The following is a 24,608-nucleotide window of genomic DNA, read 5'->3' as shown; positions in this document are numbered from 1 at the left end:
AAAAGAAAAATCATATAACTTTCCTCTAAGAGCTTAAATTTTTAATTTTCAAAAAGGTGAAATCATGCTCATGAAAATATCTAATGAATGTATGTCAGAGATTTTATTCAACTCATCAGTTAATGAGGGAATCAGTAAGATGCTAAAAGAAATTCAGAGAGCATTTAAAGAGTCAGGAATCTAGAGGTAATTTAATGAAAGAATATTAGTATTAAATTTCTGGTTTATATTTTATAGGACAATATATGATACAAGGTAGAAGTTATTTATATCTCCCTTGGACAAAAGTCTGCATGTTAATTTCTGTCCCTACAGAGTTGTAAAATACTGCAGGCGATCAGAAGTTCATCAGAACTGCAAGCCAGCATTGTGCTTAAAGAATACACTCTACTCCCTTATGCTTATTTCTGGTTCTCAGATAATTTTCTATCACATGTGGAGATATGTTAAGTTTCCTACAGGGCTGGCTGGTGTTTAACTGTGTGTAATTTTGACATGTCTGTAATACCAGGTGACTGGAAAATGTGTTCCCCAAGCTTCTTCTCTTACCAGCAACCCTTTTAATAGACCAGCTGGTGGGAATGACTGGAAAGTCACTGGCAATTTACTAGTCAGGATCTGTACTATGGTTATAGGGTTGGTTGTCAGAGGTGATTTAAAAAGTGGGATGACCGTATTCTGGTTTTATTAAAGAGAGACAAGCATGGATAAGTTAGCTTGACTCCAAAACCACCAAGTTTGAGAGCTCCATGATTTTTGGATAAACACAGCTTTGGACACATATAAATGATTGAGTCTCTCTCTATATACATATAGATGTAAAGATGTATAGACGTATATATTTTAGAGTAAGACAAAATGGCATTTTTACTCAGATGTGTTGTCTCTGGTGTTCAAGATCAAGCAGCATAATGTTTAGAGTGGCTCCAGGTATGATTGATGAACTTTTTCACAGCTAGAAACCCAAATTTTTCAAACGGGAAAACTCTGAATAGAGGATGGGGAATGAACAAAGACAACCCAAGTGCGACTAGACAGGGTTTTTCACTCACTTCAAGGCAGTCAGTCTCTGTCACTTGCACTTAGCAGAGACTCAAAGGCAGACAGGAGAGTATAAATGGTGGGGAAAAGGGCGAACTAGATATGGGGCATCTCATGTGCTTGGTTTGGGGGAGATTATTTAACTTTCTCTGGTTCAACCTGACTTAGAACCGAGGACAAAAATTAGGGAAGTTGGCAGTCACTGACCAAGTTCTGATTGTTCTGGGCTGATTGCTGCAGACGTTGTGGGTCAGAGTAGGATTACACTTACAGTCTGGCCATTATCGGTTTGACTTCTGGACTCCCAGTCCCCTTCCCTGCCAACCTTTGGTAATTTTCTCAATTGTGAGAGGTTGACCAATTCAGGGATGGCTAAGAGATCTAGATCTTCACCAACTGGGGATTGCTCAACCACCTCTATAGTCAAATGTACTGAAAGATCTTCAGTTCTTTGGCACCAAATGTCTGCAATATCCAGTGAAACTTAGAAATCCCCTCACCTGTCTTTTTACAATGGGTGTAGGATATGTTTGGATTATCTTTCATCTATTAGAAGAGAGTGTTTTTCCCTTTTTAGTTAGGGCATACCTTAAAAGGGGGTATTTTGGTAAAATTTTAACATCTTTTGAAACTTTATGTCTCTTTTTTGCTATGGCTGGGAGCAAGTGATCTGTTCTACAGGCTTCCTTGTTCTCTTGATAAAGTATGACATCATCTACATATTATAGCAGAACTTAATCACAAGGGAAATTTAGATCTTATAAATCTTGATCGAGGACCTGTTCCCATAGTTTCAGGTTTTTTTCTGTTTCCATAATTCAGTTATGGATATATATGTATGTACACAAACGTACACATATGTATACACACATATTGCACACACACATAATATATATGTGTATAAACACACACATTGCATACACACGTATATGTGTATACACACACACACTTTTTTTCTTTTTTATGTGGGCTGAAACTTTATTTGCCATTCAACACTGGAGACCCCATCCCACCTACCCTCCTGAGATGGCTCAGAAGATCTTCGTGTCCTCCAGCTGTAGGTCCCTGACCACCTCCAAGAGGCAACTGCGCACTGGCAGGAACTGGTAACAGAAGTGGTGGTACTTGGAGTCACCACCATCCACTGCCTTGAATCTTTCTTCAGTGGTGACAAGGAACACTTCGAAGGGCTACCCTTGCTGAAAGGAGATGCCTGAGTCATGCTCCTCAGGTCCCCAGGGTCCCAGCTCCAGGGTGTTGAACACCACTGTGGATGGTTCCATGTGGGGATTGAAATGCAAGGCAGCCTTGGCAACCTGCCCGTTCCCCAGGGCATTGTTTGGGACAAAGCTACAAACTCTCATCACAGGGAACTCGGATGCCCTTGGTCAGCAAGGTCTTGTGGGACATGTCAGAGCTCCCTGCTTTGGCTGGAATGGTTGGGCAGACAATGGTGGTGTCCATGCCATTTTTATTGGAAATACTTCAGGCATGGTTTTAGGAGACCTTAATATCATTTTTAAGCCTTTTTCTGACTCTCAGATATACTGTCAAAAGAGGAATTTTTGTACGTTTCTTTCTGAGTTGATCCAACCATCTGCCATCCAGAATTTAGTATCTGAGGTTCTGATCAACACGTAGGTGTACATATAAGCCAGGTAACCTCTGGCTATTTCAGGTACACATAACCTGAAATAATTCATCTATGAATAACTATCAGTCTTCTCTGGGTTTAGAGAAATCTGGACCATGGAAAGAAGGGAAAGAACTCCAGGGAGGTGCAGAAGGAGAGAGATCAGGGGATAAGAGGCAGAGGGAGAACTGGCTATAAGGAAGCAGCTGGAGAACATGGAGAGAGAGGATTCACCAGGGAAAGAAGCCCCGTTTGTTTCTGCTTAAATTTGTTAAATTGCTTCTTGGTTTTGGCCAAAGACTCTTTCAGTAAATTTTTTATTCAGAATTTCATTTAGATCTCTGCCTACCAATCAAAATGTGCTGCTCATTAGACCTAAGAAACCATATTCCCTCTCTTTCCTCAGGTGCCTTTCAAATGGTATTATTCACATCAGAGGTTCCCCAGCATAGCCATTGGAGGCCCTATGCCGTTTTGAAAGATATGTTAGGATTGCGTTGAGAGAATACATAGGAAGACATTGTTCCCTAAAGGAGAAGCTTTTGGTTTAGAGGACTCCATGAGAGCTGGCAGTGTCAATAGAGATGTGATGTTCCCATATTCAAGATTTCAGGTTTCTAACCGGAAGGTTGGCCTTCAATGGTAGAGCCACTAATCTGCACCCCTAACACCCGCCCAGCCCCGCAGAATAAAACCAGAGGAAGCACTGTCTCTGAATCAAAGGCAAGCTTTTAAGACCAGAAGTTAAGACAGAAGGGGAAGTTTCTGGGTTTTGGTGATGCTCTGCCGTGTTTGTCCAAATGGACACTTGTTGAGTAAGCGGGAAATTCACGACTCTGTGAAGTCAGCGGGAGCCATGGGCTTATAACGCCTGGGCCTGTTTTCACTGGTCATTCTCCTTCTTCTCTTCTTCTAACAAACAGTTCCAGGCAGTATACCCCAGAGCAGAAACACAAAACACAGCAAAACAGATGAAAAAAAGTGATTTGATTCCAATGAGTACCAAACAAATGGGAACCAAAAACAATGTCTGTCTATCAAATGGAGAATAAATAGCCAGGGGACCCAATTCAAAGACAGCAGAGTTCAGACCCGGTGTTGACTTACCACTTAGGCCGGGTCTCCATGGGCCAAGAGCTGCAGGGCACCAGGGGTGTCCATGCGTAATGCAACTGGTCCAAGGCTGGGGTCCGTGGCAATAGCCAGTGCAGATTATATCTAGGTGGGGCTCCCAGTAAAACTGTGGAAATAAATGAGTACCACCCAAATAAGAATTTTGAAAGACTATATTCAGAGATTGCTATGGGTGGGGATGGGAGGTGGGGGTCAGCTACCATCGCTTGCCTTTGGCAGAGACTCCAAGGCAAGGAAGCTTAATAATGGGGTGTGGGTGGGGGGTGTAGATGGGGTAGGCCTCAGCTCTGATTAGAGGTTGTTGGCATGGGAAAGTGAGAGGGGCTAGCTAGAAGTGGGGCATCTGATATGACTGATTCGGGAAATGTATCTGGCTTTCTCTGGTTGGTCCTGAGTTGGACGCTGGGCAATCATTAGAGGGAACTGGCAGTCACTGACCAAGTCCTGATCATCTGGGGCTGATTGCTGCCAAGGTTGTGGGCAGAGCTGAATTGTGGTATATGGTCTGACATTGTCCATTTGTATTTTCATTCTCTTGAGGAGACCGGTGATTTATTTTTATTATTATTATTTTGTTAATCTGAAAAATCTTCATTGAACTTACAGCTGGAGCAAGTCTTGTGCTTAGTAAGAGGTATAATTTCGGATGGATTTCTCTAGTTCCTGCTCAACATGTTCCATTGGACCATTGGTCTGGGGATTTCTTTGGAGGCACTTTCATTTTTATAGGCTATTTCTGGTTCTCATTTCCTTTCCTCTTATCCCACTGTGTGACCCAGTGCCCTGAAGCTGACATATGGCTACAGCATGTTGCCTTGGCTTTGCCCGCCCAGAAGTGTTCCATATTCCAAAATGGCTGTTAGAAACTCTTTGAAGTCCAAGGCTTTTCCTTTTGTTATTCTTTTAAATTGTCAATAATACGAACATAGTCATCTACACACAGAGGGTGATCAATAAGTGATTCTGAGTCATTTAAAAATGTGCCTCCGATTCACCAAAGCCCAGAGCTCAGAGAGAAGCTGGCTCATTAAAATGGTATCACACCAGGTCATCCATATTATCTTCCCCCCAAATTATTAAATGTACATGTTACTGAGCAGGGTGCTTTGCAGATTACTTAAAAAGCAAAGAAAATCTATTTTTGATTGTGAGAAAATCTTTGAGAACCGGAGACAGAGTCAGTTTCAAACTGCTTTTGCACCTGAGCAGAATTCTAAGTTACCCTGTCCCGGGGAGGAAGAGAGAATTAGCTCGCTCATTATCAAGGCTCCTGGTAGTCTTGGCCCCACAGGTTCAGGCTGACCCTGCAACTCACAAATTGCCTGCTGGTGAGGTAGTTAATGAATAAAGAACTGAGTAAAAGCTCTGAGGTTAAAAATTACCAAGAAGGGTTCGATACAGTTCAAATAGGAAGACAAATACTCCACATCTACATTTTTAGCCTGGTTCTCTGCAATCGTTGAATGTAGTTCTATTTCTATTCTGTAGGATACCTGACTTGTGCACACTTTGTCAGTGGTGGTTAATGACCAGTTGTAGCTTGCTGCAACCCAGCTCGCTTCTTTACAGTAAATATTATTATCAGCATGAACATGAGCTGTTTCTTTTTTTCTTTTCTTGAAAGTGAGTTTTCTATGCCCGCAAGAACAGTTTTTCTGTGTGGAAAAGCTCGTTTACTTAGGTTTCTTTTTAAATGACTATTTTATTCACTTGACTCTTTCCCAAGCTTTTAATTTACCCTATACCCTGAATTCTTTTTAAAGGTTTAGCAAATTAGAAAAAAAAAAAAAGTTTAGCAAATTTTTATAATTGCTTGTAAGGGGGATTTTACAACCATATTAAATTCCCTTAAATATCTCGACTTATTAAATTTCCTTTTATGTTTAACATTTCACATTAAAGTGTTCAATTTTCTTTTCAGCAATATAATCGTCTAACTTAAAGAGTCTTTCTGACTACTTAACTCTGATGGTCTCATAACCTAAACTTATAAATACGTTATCTTAAGTTTTTCAAGAATGTACATAAATTTAGTTAAGAATTGAATTTAATATCACAAACCTAAATCAACTACACAGATACACTTTAGAAAATGGAATTACAAGGCTAATAAGCAAACATTATGATAAAACAGCAAATATGCAGGATTCCTTAATATAAAATATTAACACCATGGATTTAATTTTCTTAAGATTTTTATACAGACTCCTTATTTTTCCTCGGTGAAAAGATGCTTCAAGAGAGATACTTATGTTATACAAAAAAAAGAAATTTTTTTTTGGAGAGGACTTCTGAGTAAACTGAAGTTCTGGAATGATTCTTTCTCCCCCTCTTTTGTTCCTTTTTACTGCCATAAAAAATGCATAAAATTCACCATCTTCACCATTTCTAAGTGTACATTATAGAAGTGTTAAGCATATTCACATTGACATGCAACCAATCTCCACAACCTTTTCGTTTAGAAAAAGTTAAAACAAGTCCCCATTTTTTCCCTTCTCCAACCACTAGCAACCACAATTTTACTTTCTCTTGCAATGCATTTGACTGCTTTGGATACCTCATATGGGCAGCATAGTACAGAATCTTTGTTTTTGTGTGGCTGGCTTATTTCACTTAGCATAATGTCCTCAAGGTTCATCCATATTGTAGTGCATGTCTGCATTTCCTTCCTTTTTCAGGCAGAGTTATTCTAGAATAATTCTTAATGACAATAGTGACAAACTTAGTCTTAGTTATAACCACTATATCTTTAAAGAAGGATGGAAAAGAGTTTCACAGGGTTCATGTCCATGAATTTAAATCACAAGTAAGTCACAGATTTCCTAATATAGACATAAGCTGCCTATTCTCTCCTCGGTTAAGATCTTTTCACTAGGATGCCTCTTGGATTTTAATACCCTGAACTTTCTCTCTCAAAACAATATTCTAGGCTGGTGTTTATGTGGGGGAAAATGAATATTTATGTCCCCGAAGCTCAACGCAATATTTTTTATTAAAATGACAAGAGGAAAAAGCCTTGGTTGAGATCCAAATACAATTGACAGAATGACAGGGTCCATGTAGAAGCCTTGACAAAAGTAACATAAAGCCAAAAAAAGAGATGTCACTCTTGGGATGTTCATGGTGTAAAGAGAGGCACTGAGGCATTACTGCATATGATACAACATTTAGTTATTATGATTTTGCATCCTAATAATAGAGTCTGTTACTCATATGCTTTTGTTTCCTGTACTTTAAGAAATCGGTTGGAGGCATTGAGTTGATGGTTAATATATTAAAGATTTTCCATTTAAAATAATGAGCCATAGGTTTCGGTTAACAGTTGTGTGGGTGAGTGCTGATTGTCAGGAACAGCTTACTGACATGGCTCAGGATGTGCCTGAGCCTGTCTTCCCAAAGTACGCAGTCTCAGGAAGATCGTTGTCCCTTGCTTCATCATCTCGGTCAGGTTTTCACTTCTTTGTCTCCTAAGATATTTAAGTATCTTCCTGTTCACCTTCAAAAATCTTTGACCTGGGTGGGGGGCACCTGGGTGGCTCAGTGGGTTAAAGCCTCTGCCTTCAGGGAGCCTGCTTCCTCCTCTCTCTCTGTCTGCTTCTCTGCCTACTTGTGATATCTGTCTGTCAAACAAATAAATAAAATCTTTAAAAAAAAAAATCTTTGACTTATGGTATCTTGCATTCTTTTCATGTTCTATTTTCTGGGACTATAATTTTCATAAATATTAGAGGATATTTATAAAATAAACTATAAATGCCAGGCATCCCCATGGATGTACTCTTGACTATTAAGATCCTTCTACTGACACACAGGCAGGATCACTTTCTGTATGGATCTGTATTGCCTATCTATGTTTGCCTCTTAATCTGACTTATCAAACTAAAAGGCTCTTTTTGGATGGGTTATAGAAATGTGTTAATATTTACTAAGTCAAATCACGTTTTAATTTCTCTGTTTTAATAAATGAAAGCAATGAGTATGTATATTAAGCTTCCAATTCAGACAGCTCCATTGAATTATAATTGACAAAGACATTTTTGCTTTAGTCCAAAACAGTGAAATAGCTCCTATTAGTAACTGGACTGATTCTGTCATCTGTAATCTTTTTTTTTTTTATTTACCAGTCATGTTAGAAAATGTCCAAATTGTTAGTTTTACAGAAGTTCAAAAGAGCAAACTGCTAATTTTTCTTAACCTAAATTTTTATGTAAATAACTGCAAGATATTAAAGTCTAAAGGAATGGTTACTAGCCTTAGAAGATTGATGAATTTTTGCTAGTTATAAATGGGAGTCGATTAAGGAAGGACAGGCCTGTGTACTCAGGAAGTCTGAAAGAATCCAAGATCCGAGCCCTGGTGAAACTTATTTAACTTTAATGGATTAACAACTAGTATCCCCTTTGCCAGGAATATTACCAGATCCGTAAAAGATAATATACCATTCTAAATAAAGTGTATGTTCTAAGGAACAGAAGAAAATTATCCCTCTGAAAAATATTAAATGATTTTTATGTGGGAAATCATCTTAAGGCAATGATGCTTTGTAGTAGATCCCTGGACAAGCCGTAGCAGAGGTCACAGTATAGAAAGGTTCAGGGAACTCCAACCCCCTGAGCCATCATGACACAACTGTTTGTTCTAGAGAACTCTGGTCCAGGAAGATAAGACTATAAATCAGTACATTTTACTATTTGTTCAGGGCATTTCTGCAAACTAATTTTGACCAGGCAAATACTTGGCTTATTGGGATAAATAACTCTATTAGGATAGTAGGTAGCTGGCTTGGGCAAACACCTTGCTTCTCCTAAAACAGTTTACTCATTAAAACACTTCACCGTGTTCACCATCTGAAATTATTGTGTCAAAACTATCATAGTCAGTTACCTGCCATGAAAGACTTGCTTGAAACCTCATAAACCCAGCCACCTAAACCCTATAAATACTGTTTCTTGGAATCTCCCTTCTGAGACACTGCTAAGACTTTGAAGGTACCCTTATTACAGTAAGTCTAATAAACCAAGCTTTGCATGATCAATATGCTTTTCTGATATTCTTTTGGAGAATTGACATTGACATTCTTGGAGACTATGAGAAGATCTGGTGAAGAGCCCTTTGCCAACATGACCCAAGGCCCTCAGCTCTGAAACCACATATACCCTTGAGGCTTGAACTTCCTGTTCAGGGGTCTCTCCCACTATAGTGGTCAGGTAGGTCCTGCATTGGTGCTCAAGTCCAACAGATTTATGTGAAGACCTTTCTGAGAAACAGTTTATTTTGTGTGCTGGGAATGAGGATTCCTCTCAGTAATCCTTTGGTGAACTGGTCAGATTTGAGAACTCTTATATCTGGAAGAAGAACTCATTTGTTATCAATAACATAATATCTTGGTTCTTTTTTTGTCCTTGTCACTTTGTGAGTCCATAAGACAAAATTTGGAGGGGAAATGATGCATGTGGTAGCTTCAGAAGTCTGTCCCTCAATCTATCCCAGAGGGCTGACAGGTTCAGAAGGGCCCATCAGCCAGCATCCTTACTGAATCCATTTTTTTTTTCAGATTATTTATTTATTTATTTGACAGAGAGAGAGATCACAAGTAGGCAGAGAGGCAGGCAGAGAGAGAGAGAGAGGAGGAAGCAGGCTCCCTGCTGAGCAGAGAGCCTGATGAGGGGCTCGATGCCAGGATCCTGAGATCATGACCTGAGCCAAAGGCAGCGGCTTAACCCACTGAGCCACCCAGGCGCCCCTTTACTGAATCCATTTTGCATGGACCACCTATTCAAACCTAGTAAGATCTTTTCTCAGTCTTGCCTTTGTTTCTTTAATAATTACTAATTTAGTTTCTTTTGCCTAGAGCCAGAAGTCTCAAAGCTGGGAGAGTGGCCGATCAGTCAGATGTTTACAAGTGTTGTAGGCATCTCGGGTCTTCCTTCTTTCACACCCTGGGCCATTCCTGTACTGCCTTCACACTTTCCTTCAGGTGCATATTTCTCTAACTGGCCGAATTTCACCAAGGAGGATTTAGAAATCTGTGGCCACTCTGGGATATTTCTGATATGAACTAGATGAATCATTTAAGAAAAAATTTAGAATAGGAAGAAAACCATGGGAGCAGATTCTCTGACTTGTTTGTCTGCACAAGAGGTCACTTTTTATTTTAAGAGATCACCGTCTCAGACTTTCCTACTTTGGTGATTAGTAAGTACCAACTTTTTAATCATATGGTTTGATTGAATCATTAAAGACCCTAGTTATTGCTTCAATAAGCTGTAATGCTTTTTCTTTGGTGTTTATATGTGTAAAAATAGGGTTTCTTTCATCTAACCCTTTTTCTTTCCTTGTAGAGTTTAGGTAATTAGCCTTTTACAGTGAGATTTATAATATAACTGTTTATAGAATAACTGTTTTAAGTTGGCTTCCTCCTACTTCTTTCCCTTTCCCTTTTTCTTTTTTTAACCTTTGAAAATTTGGAAATGAATCTGCTCATGCACATGCTGTTATTATGTATAAATTCTGGGAATATCTGGTGCAGATACAAAGTGAAGATTCCAAAAAGGGGGGAAGGCAGGGGAAATATTAAATTTTCTGTGCTTCTTTTGTACGTTTTCCCTTGCCAAGAGTGAAACTCAGAAAAAAAGTTAACTGAGAATTCTAGTAATAGGCATAGTTCCGAGCCAGAAAGAAAATATTCAATACTGGGAACTTCTGGCAAAACTCCAGTCTTTAAATTTTCTGATATTTTAATACGGAGATTTATTTATATTTGAAAAATTAAGAAAAGATATTCTTCTTAAATAGATAATTCTTTGGACAAATTAGAGTAATTATAGTTTGTAGTCAACATTGTCTTCTTACTAATTGTCTTCTTACTAATTTTATTAACATGTAAAAATCTTTAGCAAAATATTTTAATACAAGAGGAGTTTAATTTTGCATCATTTAAATATTTAAGATTTCCTGCATTATTTCCATGAATTTAATAAATAATCTTTGTTTACACAAATTTTTAGGGTTAAAAAATAAATAAAACTGTGTTTCAATGAATATATAATGAGACATGACTTTTGAAAGAGTTTAATCTTTTTAAATTGTTATTTTCTGGCCCAAAATATCAATAGTGCCAAAGTAGAGAAACCCAAAATTATAGATCTAGTCTGATTTGTCCAAGATTTAACCTTGATAATGTGGATTTGGATTCTTATATAAAAGTGCTTCTGAACTAAATTCCTCTAGAAATCGTTCTCTAAAAAGACTAACATTTATAAAATATTAAAATTTAGTTTCTTTATTTCTAGAAATTCTGGGACCATTAGATAGAATATATTATTGTAACTTATTAACTTGTATAAACTAATCAGAACAGAGCCCTTTCCTTTCATAAGACTTTACAATCTAATTTACTAATACCTCTAGAGATAGGAAAATATCTGGAATCACCCCCCAAAAGCTAAAAATTTCCCTCAATCACAAAAACAGAGAGAGCTTGCAGCCTTAGGTCTACAACCTCAAGTAAAAGTAAACACAGAACATAAAAACTCCACAGTTCAGATATCAAAGGGTTATTCTCCTCTCCAATGAACAGAAAAATATTTTCTTAATTGGTATGAGTTCACAAATAGTCAAACAGAAAAACAAGCCAGATTCTCGGTTGTCTCTTACCTGACAAGGAACAGATCTCCATCATCCCTTGAAGATTACTGAATGGCAAGACCATACAAACAGACTAGCAGTCATTCCTGCAATCAAGTAGGAAACATTTATTGGCTACACACAAATTAAATTCATGTACACACAAGGTGCTCAACTGACTGCACAGTCAAGAGCCTACAACACCACTCCTCCCTGCTCTTGGTTGTAGAAAGTAACCAACAGGTTTGACCAAGCACCAGAAATACAAAAAACTCAGGAGGGAGAAAGAAGGAAAGGAAGGAAGAAAGAAAAGAGAAAGGCTGTAGAAACTGTGAGTCAGCAAAGGTAAGTTTCCACAGTTAATTGGGAAACCCGACAGGAGCCAAGGGAAAAACCTGCCTTGGCTAAACACTCATTGAGTTCACTTCTTGGACGATGGCATTCTATTGAATTTAGCAAATAAGTCCACTTGGGTATCTCAGTGGATAACCAAGCAACAGGTTAAAGTACAATGTTCAAAGAATTGAAACACAGTTCTCATCCACACATGGAATGAACACAAGTCAAATGTTTTGTCTAATTGTTTATTTTATTTCTTTTTCTTTTTTTTTTTTAAGATTTAATTTATTTATTTGGCAGACAGAGATCATAAGTAGGCAGAGAGGCAGGCAGAGAGAAAGGCGGGAGCAGGCTCCCTACTGAGCAGAGAGCCAGATGCAGGGCTCCATCCCAGGACCCTGGGATCATGACCCGAGCCGAAGGCAGAGGCTTAACCCACTGAGCAACCCAGGCGCCCCTTTCTTTTTTTCTTTTTTTAAAAAATAAATCCCTACACCCCACCTGGGGCTCCAACTCATGACCCTGAGAACAAGAGTCATATGCTTTACCCACTGAGCCAGCCATGCACCCTTTTTGTCCAATCTTTTAAATAATAAAGAGCCTGTCAAGAACTGTGAGGGGTCTGAGATTTTATCCTACTTGCAAGCAAAAACATTACCTGCAGTGGATTCATGGATGCCAGAAGGGGATGCAAAATGCCTGGGTCAGAAGCAAAAAGAAATTTATTATTTACCGCATAGCAAGCAGCGTAAGCATCAGCATATTTGATGCCAGTTCTTCAAACCACAATTTTCTACATGGTGATACAAAGGACAGGTGACACCTGCACATGTAGTGGGTTGCATTCTAGGAGAGGAACTCTGAGCTTAGGTAATACACACTGAGTGTCCCTGACCCTCAGTTCAGGAAGGAGACTCTACCTTCCAAGGCTATAAGCAAAACTGTGATTTGTTCTGGAAGCAAATAAATGTATCATCCAAGGCTGTTTACTGTATAAACATTCTTTGAAAGATAATTCAGAACAAAGGCAGTTAGTACCTCTACTCATAAGACACACAGATTTGTGAGAGACCCATGGAGAATTGTCTCCTAACATTAGCAATTAAAATGTTAAAGCTAATTTAAAAAACATTCTGAGAAACAATCTATTTATAGGCACTTGAGTAAAGTAATGTTAGAATAAAATTGCTGGTTTAGATATAAAACTGGTTACTTCACAGTGAGAAACAAAAAAATACAACACATTTTGGAAGTTAACTTTTCTATCACACAGAAATCTATAAGATAATATGAATTTCAGTGTCTGAGCTCTAATCAAACAGTAAGAAGAATAATAAAACACAGGTGAAAGTGCCAGTTTAATTTTCTTAAAGAATTAAATAAACCTCATTTTAAAATTAAATAATGATCCAATATGACATTGAAAATATATCTGTACTCTCTTGGCTTTATTTCCAAGTTTTGGATAATTCTTCATATACTGTGAACATAACATAATTTGATATCTTTGCATGGAGACTGAGAATATATTTACCTTCACTGTTCACACAGTAAACATCCTCACATTCTCCAAAATCTTACCTGAAACTGTTAGCAAAGACTAATGTCCATAGTTGTCATGGTAATATTTAGAGTAAAATATAATATTATCTAGAACACCGAGATATCTAATTTTCTTTGATACGTTTGCTCATATCCCAGAGGAAGACAAACAGCCTGTCTCTTATCCAGGGCTTTATTAACTATATGAATATTTTCAAAGAACAAAATTTGCTTCGTATATTTTCTTTATTGTTGGTAATTTCCAATTTCATTGATTTCTGCTCTCATCTTTCTTGTTTCTTTTGTTTGATTTACTTTGGATTTAATTTTCGTTTTAAGGCTTCTCAGGTAGAAACTTAGATTAATATTGTTAAATGTTTTTGCATGTCCAACATAAACATCAAGAATGATAGTTGCCAAAAAAAAAAAAAAGATAGTTGACCCTCTAAACATTGCTCTAGTTGTATCTTGCTCATTTTGTTATTTTCTTTTTTCTTCTTCTTCTTCTTCTTTTTTTTTTTAAGTAGGCTCCATGCCCAGTGTGGACCCAACACAGGGCTTGGACTCACAATCCTGAGATCAAGACCTGAGCTGAGATCAAGAGTGGGTTGCTTAACTGACTGAGCCCTCCACATGCCCCACACATTTTGCATATTTTAATAAGGAGTCTTTCATTATTTTTTAGCTCAAAATATTTTAGGTTTTTATTGTAATTTCCTCTTTGCCCCACAGTTTATTTAGAAGTGTAATTTCCAAATACTTGGAGAGTTCCTAGGTATTTTTTGTTAGTATATTCTGCTTTTAGTCAACCTTGTTGGGGTATAATTTTTGTACCAAAAACTGCATTAGATTCAAGTATACAATTTGATGACTTTAACAGATATGCAACTCTCATGATACCACTGACAATAAAGATGCTGAACTTTTCCATCACCCCCCAAATTTCCTCATGCTCCTTTGTAATTTATTACCTCCCTGCAGTGGATAGGTTAAAATTATTTAAAATGCCTACTATGTAGACAATAATTTAAAAAACCCTAGTGTGGTATATTAATATATAATGTAGACCTCAAAAAAAGAAATATTAACCAGGATAAAGAAAGATAAATGATGATCATCCAAATAAACATGGAACATTCTCCTAATAGACATACTATGGGTTATATAAGAAATCTCAGAAAATCAAGAAAAAATAAAATCTTACAAAATGAAAAAGAGAAATACAATCCCTGACAATCAGGAGAGATAGCCTGGCATGTTTTCTGAGGAAAAACAGAATAGATTTGTTGTAAAGTTCAGTTTGTTCCAGAATATTAAAAAACACAGTGAAAGATAAAACTTGAGTGTGTATAACAAGGTATAGAAGATTTGATGAAAGTGAATTTTATTTGCCATTCTTTACAATATCTGACTCTGAAAGAAAACAGATAAAATATGTTAAGATTTTAGCAAATTTTCCTGAATTTTGATGTTTATTTATTAATATATGTTAATACCCTTTACTGCCAAAGACTAAATTTATGTAATACTAGAATTTTATTTTCTCCCTGTGAAAATATAAATTGATCTTGAAATATTTAGTCACTTTTAACAAGACTAATAAAAGATTATTCTTTATCTTCTGTGTAATCTGAAAATTTAGCAGAAATTCTGTATATCACCAAAATAATTTCCTGTAATTTATACTACCTTTATTATATTCTGGATAACTTCAAAAAAAGTACCTCTCTTCAGAACAACAAAAGCTCCTGAAATTTTTGTAACCTTCTCTTTTTATTGTATATTGTCACTTAGATTTATGTGTAATTAGGCTATAACTTGTCATTGCTCACAGGTAATTGTGTTTTTATCTCAATCAAATGACCAAATCTTTTCTCATAATTCTTTACTTTACTTCCTTGAGATCAAATCCTAAATTCAGGAAAATAAAAATTTAGGATGTCTTTTTCATTTTTTTTTATTGTGATAAAATATACATAACATAAAAGGTACCATCGTAACCATTTTTAAGTGTACTCTAAGTACTTTGACATTGTGCAACCATTGCCACCATCCATCTCCAGAACTTTTTTAGCTTGGCCATCTGAAACTTTATACCTATTAAACAATATCTCCTTCCCTTGTAGCTCCTGGCAACCAACCACAATGGTGTTCTCTGTCTTTATGCATTTGACTGCTCTAAATAGCTCATGTAAGTAGAATCACGTAGCAGTTGTCATATTTTGACTCATTTATCTCACTTACAATGCCTTCAAGGTTCATTCATCCACATGGAGTATGTGTCAGAATTTTCTTGCTTTTTAACGCTGAATAATATTTCATCTTATGTATTCCATGTTTTGTTTATGCCCCTCATCCTTCAATGGACATGTGGATTGTTTTCACCAATGCTGCTGTGAATATGAGTGTACAGATATCTTTTCAAGACTTTGCTTTGAAGTCCTTGGGGGTGTATATTGACAAGTGGATTTGAATTATATGGTAATTCTGTTTCCTTTCTTTTCTTTTCTTTTTTTTTTTTTAAAGGAACCACCATACCAATCTTCGTAGTGGCTATACCATTTTATATTTGCACCAGGAGCATCAAGTGTTCCACTTTCTTCACATTCTTGCCCACACTTGTTACTTTCTGTTTCCTGAAAACAGCTATCCTAATGGTTGGGAAATGATATCTCATTGTACTTTTAATTTCCATTTTTCTTCAATGATTAATGATTTGAACATTTTGTCAGCGCTTTTTGGCCATTGGTGTATTTTCTTTGGAGAACTGTCAATTCAATTTTGTTGTCCATTTTTAAATCTGATTTTGTTGTTGTTGTTGAATAGTAGGAGTTCTTTATGTATTTCAGTGTATTAAGCCCTAATTAAGAATATGATCTGCAAATATTTCCTCCCATTTCATGGGTTTCCTTTTCACTTTGTTGACAGTGTGTTTTTTTGCACAAGAGTTTTTAATATTTGATATAGTCCAATTTATTTTTTCTTTTGTTGTCTATATAGCTTTTTGGTGTCATATCCAAGCTACCACTGTGCTAAATCCAATGTCATGAAGCTTTTTCCTTATTTTTCTTCTAACAGTGTTGATTAACTTTAAGTTAATCTCTTGTATATGGTATAATATTAGAATTCAACTTCATTCTTTGTATGAGAATATTTGCTAAAAAAACATGAATGCTTTACAAACTTGCATGTCATACTCGTGCAGAAGCTATGCTATCTTCTCTACATCATTCCAATTTTGGTATATGTGCTGCCGAAACAAGCACTAGATGTCTTTTTAAATTAAAATTAAAATTATCTTTGAAATTTTCAAAGAGCCCCTGTAAAATCCAATGATTTATACATTTGCCTTATAAAAAGAGAGATGTCAGAAATATTTTAGGTTTCCCTGATATAATGTGTATTTCTGAATTAGTTTGTTACTATATAAGAAATTTATGGGAAAAATTGTCAAATGAAAGGATAATTTTGTACAGATAAAATGTTATTCATATAAATTTTCTAAGATTGTATATCGTATAAAACAAATTGACAGGTTCAAGAGATTTGTTAATGCTTTCATTGTTTGTGATATGATCTTATCTGTGGAAAAATTTTGATAAAAATCTTATGAAAGAGTTATATAGGGTGCCTGGGTGGCTGGGCAACTGCCTTCAGTTCAGGTCATGATCCCGGACTTCCAGGATTGAGTCCCGCATCGGGATCCCAGCTCCTTGGGGAGTCTGCTTCTCCCTCTGACCTTTTCCTCTCTCATGCTCTCTCTCACTCATTCTCCATCAAATAAATAAATAAAATCTTTTTTAAAAAAAGAGTTATATATTATAGTGCAATGGAAAAATTTGTTCTCCTCAATTTTGATATTGTTCATTACTGTAATAAATCAATCTTATCATTTAGTCATACCAAGAAGCAGAACTGCCTGCTTCTTTGATGGTTATAATGTAAAAACTTCTTCACCAAATCCAGAATATATATTCTTAAATAGTTCTTCAAGAGAAAGACTTCAAAAACTTAGTTTGTAATCCATGTAATGAGAAATGGGAAAACAATTTGTAATCCATGTATTCTGATGTAATTGCTATACCCCAAAGAAACTATTTTATTGGTGGAAAATTTTTCAAAAATAAGCCTGAAAACACTGTTTTTGCCTCATCAATGGAAAAAAAAAATTTAAGCAAACCAGCACTGTTTCTGAAGAATATGCTAAAATTGAAAAGCCATGAAAGATGTTTTTGCTTTTTTTGATGTATAACATGTAGTTACACATTAATATGTATCTTTAACTTATATTCAGTTCCAAAATAAAACATATTTCATTTTAAATATTATTATTATTTTTAAAAGATTTTATTTATTTCTTTGACAGACAAGTAGGTAGAGAGGCAGGGAGAGAGAGAGAGGAAGAAGCGGACTCCCCTCTGAGCAGAAAGCCCCATGTGTGGCTCGATCCCAGGACTCTGGGATCATGACCCGAGCCGAAGGCAGAGGCTTTAACCCACTGAGCCTTAATTTTAAATATTGAGGCACCCCTCATTTTAAATATTATTCTTGACAACGTAGGTTTTGTCTTACATAATTCAAAGGAAATTAAGCATTTTTTGTTTTCTTACTGAATGAGGTGTCTTAACTGATCCCTATATGTTTTAAAAATTATTAGATATTATCATTTAAAATATTTTAACATTAAAATTATCATTGAAAGTAAATATTAGCTTTTATTCTTTGTTGATATGCTAATTTAAAAATTTTTCACTTAAGTCCACTCTTTTTTGTATCATACAAAAATGGACAAAATAATTTTTTACAATGTGGAGAGTTCATATGTAAAAGATTAGAAAATGTTGGGCTGTGTAATTATGCACTAGTTTATAGATAATTTTCTTTTTTTTTTTTTTAAAGATTTTATTTATTTATTTGACAGAGAGAAATCACAAGTAGATGGAGAGGCTGGCAGAGAGCCCGATGCGGGACTCAATTCCAGGACCCTGAGATCATGACCTGAGCCGAAGGCAGCGGCTTAACCCACTGAGCCACCCAGGCGCCCCTATAGATAATTTTCTTAATGAAAGCTAATAGGTCTACATTAGTTAAAACATAATTTTATAATAATTTGATAAAAAGGAAAAAAATTTTAGTAGATATTTACATAAATTCTAATTGTGTTTAGGCAGTCATAAGAATCATATCTGTGTTAAAGTACCATTTAGAAATACTGAAGCTGCTCAATTTAAAATTTTTACTGGATTTTAAAATTGTTTTAAAAGACTATTTTGACATTTTATCTGTTTTGTAAGGCAGCTAGATAAAAATGGACATTCTTAACAATGTTTACATAGTAAGAATTTGGCAGCTAAAAATGGAAACATATATAACCTTTGTAGTTTTAACTTCAATAGGGACAGAAGGAAACCTCTTTCTTTTTCTCTAGTCTGTGGTCCTGGTAAATTAAAATATTTTGCTAGTGGCATACTTAATATGCCTGAGGCTTTCAAGAATCTTAAAGCCTCTTATTCTTTATGACACTTACACAAGTACTGGGAAAGCTTCTGAGTAAAGAGTATTACTTTTAATCATTTTTTTGTGTGCAGTCAAACTTCAGCAAACAGGTACATTTGAGAATACTTTCAGTATCATCTTAGCATTGTTGGGTATTCCTCCACCTTTAGAACTTCTTTGTGGACACCTCTTTATGACTTTTTATTTTATACCATACAAGGTCCCTGCATGTGCCTTCTAGGATCCAAACAGAAGTTCAAGGTATCATCCTGAAGTTCATGGATTTACATGGGGCATTTTTTTTTCACTCTTGAATTTGTATATTCAGATTATGTGTGGGATATCTGGGCTACGGTTTGTCCTGTTTATGTTGCCACAAGAGTATGCAAGAGTAGACACTGAAGTGGGCACCTGCCAGAGGAAACACTTAAAAATAACAACCACAACCACAACAATAACAACAACAAAACAACTCTGGACAAAGGACATTTTTGAGAGGTATTCTTTAGAGGAAGAGGAATGTAAAACATTTTTTAAAGTTTTTCTTTAAATTCCGGTTCGTTAACATGCAGTGTAATTTTAGCTTCAGGTGTGCAGTGTAGTGATTCAACACTTTCTTACATTACCCAGTGTTCATCACACACAAGGGCACTCCTTCATCCCCCTCACCTATTTCATAGTCTGAAGAGCAAAGAACATCTTGCGTATTGATGATGTCCCTTTCTCCATCTCCTACTACACCAGTCAAACCCAACCTGTTATTGCGCCTAAGATATAAGAAACAACTGAATGGATTACTGTTAATTTAAATATCCCAATAGTACAAGCTCTAGGTGATGAACAACTACTTGGTGTTATCCAGTCATGCTTAAGGAAATGGAAGAGAAGGAGGAAGAAATAAAACCAGGTATCAAGCCACTACAAAGCCAGTTGAATTTTAAATGCAAGAGCAATTATATTATTATGCATATTGTACTAAAACATTTTATCAGAAAAAGAATTATCAATGAAACCAAATTTCAGAAACATTTTTGAAATCAACCTTTCTAGAGTGCTGGTATCTCCTGCTATTTCCAACCCAGCTGTTCCCTTTATTGACAATAACTATTATAATCCTGATCCCAAACCTATGTGTTCATGCATTTATTCAGCAAACATTTACATAACAGTTAGACTGTTGCTAGAGTGCACTGATGAGATGATGAGGGTGCAGATCAGACAAAAGGAACAGAAAAGACAGGTTTAAAATATATTTGAGTAGAATGTATAGAATATAGAAACTGATTGGAATAAAACAAGAAAAGGAAATTTGAGATTTTCAAAGAGGACATAATCATAATTCTCATACAAGAGTAAATTGGACAGCTGTCAAATATTTTCGTTCATTCATTCATTAATGAGGAAGTCATTAATGTTACAATTGATTCAAATGAGATGTAAAGAATCACACATATATACAGATTAAGTATGCTAAAATTAATTGGCAAGTAGTTGCAAAATTGGCTTATTCCATGGGAGGTAGAGAGAAGTCTGTTGCATTAATCCCATATAAAATCCACCTGCATGACCTTGGACAGCAATCATTTGCATAGCTATCAGTTATCTATACCTTATAAGAATTATAAAAGAGCTCAAAGGCAACGAGAAGTACAGAGAACCTATAGAATCAGATACCAGTAATGGTGTGCTTAGACAACTGTTCAATTTTCCATTGAAGACATCCAGTAATCATTTTGGTCCATTTCAAAAGACAAAAGATATGGAGTTTAATGTTTACAAAATGTTTGAGTTTATGTTTGTTTTTGTTTTGTTTTGTTTTGTTTGTTTTTCAGAGACTTAAAGACAAGTGCTCTCTATATTTTGCATTTGGTAATTGGTGTTACTTTTTCAGGGAAGAGTGATAACAAGACTGGTAGAGTCTTGAGAAGTTTTATTGATCTGAATCTACCAGAAGGAACACGGTAAAACATTGTTAAGAAAATGGGCTCTCCAGTTAGACTGTCAAAGTTCACATTCTGACTTCATTACTAAGTAGCTAATGACTTTGGGCAAGTTATTTGCTTTCTCTGTAACTCAGTTTCTTCATTGCTAAAGTGAGAATAATAAGACTTAATTTATAGGACTGTTAAGAGGATTTCATTAGATAGTAAATGTCTTGTACCCAACATATGGTAAACACTCAGTAAATGCACTCTATGAGTAAGTATCCTGAGAGACTCGCTACTTATATCACTAGTCTTCTTATAAAGAGTACATTTGGGGGCACCTGGGTGGCTCAGTGGGTTAAAGCCTATGCCTTCGGCTCAGGTCATGATCCCAGAGTCCTGGGATAGAGCCCCACATCGGGCTCTCTGCTCAACAGGGAGTCTGCTTCCCCCTCTCTCTCTGCCTGCCTCTCTGCCTACTTGTGATCTGTCTGTCAAATAAATAAGTAAAATCTTTAAAAAAAAAAAATAAGAGTACATTTGGATGGAAGCTCAAATAAATTCACAAGCCTTTCCCTGATTACAGCATGTTCCAGTTCCCTGAAATTTCCATTCGCACATATCCTCAGCCTAGCACTTTCAGAGCCAACCGCATAAAATGCAGTTAAGAGCATTATCATGAGAGCTGGAAGGAACAACCCCTGCCCCACTGCCTCCACGAGTCTCATCCCATTGTCACTTATGCCCTCTTGGCATCTTACATCCCATGGCACTCTGTCACAGCAGTGAGTATGTTCCAGATAAATCCAAACTCTGACACTGTGGCGCTAACAAGATTGCTTGGTATCTTCCTCACAGCAAGATTTATCAATCAAATAAGTTACTTTTAATCAGGTAAAAATTTCCAAAATTACATAAACCCTACATGTCAACCAGGGAAAAAACAATTTAAAACAAAAGTAAGATATATTAGTAGGAAATGTTGAATGACAGCTTGGATAAATCGTATTGCTAAAAAAATAAAGATAAAAGAGCACTGAACAAAGCAGTTTTATCCATGTACCCCTGCCACTTAAACAAGGAATCTGCAATTCTTTTTTTTTTTTTTTTTTTTTTAATTTATTTTTCAGAGGGAGAGGCAGAAAGAGCACAAACAGGGGGAGCGGCAGGCAGAGGGGGAAGCAGACTCTCCGCTAAACAGGGAGCCTGACACGGGGCTGTATCAGAGGACCTGGGATCCTGACCTGAGCCCAAGGCAGATGCTTAATTGCCTAAACCACTGAGGTGTCCCTGCAATTCCTTTTACAAATGCAATGAAACCTTCAATAATTGCAGCTATGTTAACAAAAAACGCTTAAGAAAAAATACTGAGAGAATATACATCAAATTAACTGAAATTGAGCCAGGATTATGAGTTGATGGCTTTTTTTCTTTTTTTTATATTTTACTCTGTTCTCTGAATTTCATATAATGAATCACTTCAATGATTAATTAAAAATAAAGGAAACTAAATCCCGCAAACCCCTCCAGGATACCCTTTCGAAGCCTCAGATAGAAAAAAAAGGGAGAAATATAGACACATAAGGTAATATAAATTGTCTTAATTGTATAATTTTTTTAACTAACCACCATACTGCTATGTCAATAACAAACATTTCCCTAAATTGTTAATACAGAAAATACCGCTCCTGTATAGGGAATACTCTTGAAGAGTTATGGAGCATCTGGCAAAGAAAAGTAGCCAACTTTATGATAGAAAGTTCTGTATTCCCCTGGTAAATGCACAGTTGTTATTCCAGCTTTAGCAAAAGCAAGTGAGCAATTCTATTAAAGTTACCAAGTTACTTACTCCCCAGTTTCCATGGTAATGACTTTTTTTTTTTGAGGAGGGGGTGTATGGTATATGCGTAAGAATCACAAAATTAAGAATGGAATTTTTTCCAGAAATTACACAGCACAAGACTAAGAGGTGGGTGGTCTGTGTTTGAATGGGCCTTAAAATAGATCAGCACTTCTGGTCCCTTTGTAGGGATCATAATATAATGTTCCTCAGTCAAACTGCAAGAAAATGTGGAAATGAGAAGAAACAATCGATAAGGGATTTAACTTCAAAAACAGGAAAAATACTGCTTACCACAGCATGCTAGTGGCCTGGAGGTGGAAAGCTGGGAAAATGATTCTCCATTTTTTCTGCCCGCCCCTAGAATGGAATGCATGGGTTACACACAGAAAATCCCTTTTTCTATGATAGTAGCAACTTTCCCCAGGGCAACAGGAAGCAGGAAGGGGAAAAGTTTCAGCAGATCCAAGGTGGAGTTAAATAGGTGAATTTTTTGGTAAACAATCAGACTTCACCAGGCTCCAACTCTGTCACCAAGGACCATACACTGGCTTGCTTTTTTCCCCCTTACCCTATCAAAGCTCACTCTTAACAATCTGGATAAATGTCTCAAAATGTGAATACTTAATCATAGGTCATTATGTTAGATATTTACTCACAATAGGGAATATGTGTGTAACCTCAACTAATGATGCTCTATGGATGGCAGTTATGACATAAAGACAGGTTAGAGAGAAAAGAATCCTTTGGTGGACCCTAAATTATACCCTGTACCTGCCAAGCCATAAAAATTTAGGTCTATCCAGAAAGATTTTTCACATTTCTCCTATTTTTAACTATAGTAAAAAACACATAAAATGTATCATCTTAACTTTTTTTAAGGGTACAGTGCAGTAGGGTTAAGTATATTCACACTGTTGTGCAATGTATCTTCAGAACTTTTTTATGTTACAAAACAGATTCTGTACCCATTACAAAACAACTCCCCATCTCTCCCTGCCCCACCCCTTGGCAACCACTATTCTAGTATTTTATGAATTTGATTACTTTATGTATTTCATATGAGTGGAAGCATACAGTATTCATCTTTTTGTGACTGGCTAGTTTCATTTAGTATAATCTCTTCAAGTTTCATCCATGTTGTAGAATGTGACATGATTTCCTTCCTTTTTAGGGCTGAGTCATATCCCACTGTTATGTTTTTACCCCCTCTTGGCTATCGTGAATAATGCTACTATGAATGTGGACAAATACCTCTGCAAGATCCCGCTTTCAGTTCTTTTAGATATGTGCCCCAAGTGGGATTGCTGGATCATATGCTAACTGTATTTTTAATATTCCGATACTGTTTTCTATAGCAAACGCAACACTTTGCATTTCCACCAATAGTGCACAAGGGTCCCAACATTCTTGCCAACACTTATTATCTTCTGCTCTTTTTTTTTTTTAATAGTACCCATCCCAATAAGTGTGAAATAATAATAACTCATGGTGGTTTTGAAGGTTTATATTTTTGATACTACTTTTTTCTAATTTATAAATGTAGCCTGTAACTTCACTGAAATGTAATATAAACCTGCAAATATGACAATACTTGGCAAATAGTGATATGCAGGGATTTAAAAGTTTAGTGATCTCCCTATACCCGCAAGAAATTGGTGGATAATTTGAAAGTTGAATTTGAAGCTATGAATCCCCCAATTATTTACTTAAGTCCTGAAAGCATACACAAACTTCCGGCTTCCATGTTCTGTTATTATTTCTCTATGCTAAAATATGTATTTATCTTACATGGATATTGCTGTCACCAAATTTTTACAAAGAACATACATAAAGCCATGTATTTTTCCACATGTTCACACAAAAAGGAGTCTTTACAATAAGTTGCTTAAATGAAAATGAAGAAAAAATGATTTTTGATTAATAATAAGCATCAGAAAACCCAACTTTTTGATACAGCTGTAAGAAAATGTAAAAGCACATAAATCTGAGCTGACAAAAGGAAGTCTTTCAAAATAACACAAATTTTGGA

General features: G+C 36.1%; 1 non-coding gene across 1 annotated transcript; it reads right to left on the bottom strand.

Annotated features, from left to right (window-relative positions):
* Nucleotides 1–16,475: 16,475 nt before the first annotated feature.
* On the bottom strand, nucleotides 16,476–16,581 carry LOC122905741. Its single transcript, XR_006384428.1, has one exon. It is a non-coding gene; the product is annotated as a U6 spliceosomal RNA (small nuclear RNA).
* Between the last annotated feature and the right edge of the window lie 8,027 nt (nucleotides 16,582–24,608).

The sequence above is a fragment of the Neovison vison genome, chromosome 4, assembly GCF_020171115.1.
Source record: "Neovison vison isolate M4711 chromosome 4, ASM_NN_V1, whole genome shotgun sequence".
Classification (NCBI taxonomy): domain Eukaryota; kingdom Metazoa; phylum Chordata; class Mammalia; order Carnivora; family Mustelidae; genus Neogale; species Neogale vison.
This window is presented reverse-complemented; position numbering and strand designations above follow the sequence as displayed.